Source organism: Lissotriton vulgaris, chromosome 2_1 (assembly GCF_964263255.1).
Source record: "Lissotriton vulgaris chromosome 2_1, aLisVul1.2, whole genome shotgun sequence".
Lineage (NCBI taxonomy): Eukaryota > Metazoa > Chordata > Amphibia > Caudata > Salamandridae > Lissotriton > Lissotriton vulgaris.
The window spans coordinates 1,974,031,187-1,974,032,804 of NC_141687.1; positions in this window are offsets into that span (position 1 = coordinate 1,974,031,187).

A 1,618-nucleotide genomic window follows, 5' to 3' on the forward strand; every position below is an offset into this window, starting at 1 on the left:
CGCATCTGCAGGTTTTCCTGTATTTCCCTCAGGCCTACGGAGGTGACTGAGACTGCGGTCGACATCCAGACGAGGCGGTGAGGAGTGCGGAGGATCCCGACCAGAGCCCAGCCGAGAGCAGCAGTGTCCGAGGTATACAGAGGCCCACCTGTTCCGATGTGACGAGGCGCATGCGTAGTAGCAGTACCAGTAGACGTCCAGTCCAGTCCGAGGCCTTCAAGTTCAAGTTCAAGTATTGCTCCCGGTGAGTACCGTTGCTAGGGACGCATCTAGACGGGTGCATTAGTTTGTGTCCGGTAAAGACAGGTCTGGGTACACAGTCCTGGTATGTACGTGTTCACTTAGGTGAGTGCGGTATGACGTGTCTCTTTATGGGACCGGTCTGTACTGTTTAGCAGTGCATCTAGTAAGTCTGTGATTCAAGATTCAAGCCCTCTAGTATTATTCTCACGTAATTCTACGTATTGTGTTCTATGTACTAGGCAGTATCTATTCAGAATGTTTTAATGTGTTTCATGTTGTGGTATGAATGACTGTTTGCTTTTTATTGCCGTGTTTATTGTATTCGTGTCACAGTAAAGATGCCGTTATTCTCGAAACTGCGTCAGATAGGAACTAGGAAAGGGATACTCGAAGAAGCAGTGCCTGTCCCACCTAGGGACACTCCAGGATATTTTATGTACCACAAGCACGGCTTAGACGCTGTGTTGTATTTAGACTTATGGGTGGACTACACTAAGCATTTAGAAGAGCAGTTTAGATGGCCTGTCTCAGGGACATGGGATGCCGAGTGCATCATGAGAGTAGAAGAAGCATTATGGAAAAAGAAAGCCAGACAATCCCAGAAAGATGCCATAGAATTGTGGCGTAAAGAATCGCATAGAAGAACAGAAAAAGCACTCAGAAAAGCAGATAGAAGTAGAGAAGAATCTGAAAAAGCCAAAGAAAAGGAGTTGCTAGAGGAAGGAGAACAGGTCAGATCAGAACAATTAGACCGAAAAAGAAATGCACTCATTACAGGCATGTATCCAGTACTTGCCGAGTGCCTGCCTAAGGCCAACCCGGAAGTATCCAGTAACTTGCCCCCACCATTGATCCCGACTAAAGCACGTTACCATAAGACCGCAGCAGATATTTTCCTTTCTTCCTATTTAGATGATGTAGCTCCCGCATATACCAACATACGACCTACTGATAATAATCCGCCACAGCCTAATCCTGCTGATCGATTACCACAGGCCACGACCCCTCCACGTCAGCATTTTCCCGCACCTGTTATCACGTCTCCTACTGTTCCCCCTACTAATCCTTTTGCGACAGACGCAGCCCAAGGTTCAATCCCGCTACAGCCCGGTTATGCCCATGCTTCCGCCTCAGGAGGTGCCACAGGAGGTCCCTATCACACCCCGCCACAAGTACAGCGACTGACAATGAGAGAATTAGCTACACTGCGTACCCCAAAAGCGACCCCTGCCGAAAAACTTAAAGAATATCTTACAGATTGTAGATATGATTCAGTACCTGGCAAGACAGGACTCATGATGTTAGCCTCGTTACGTTTAAGACGTGTTGCAGATTTTCTGGTTACACTACCAGGAATGCCCGAACAATTAGATAG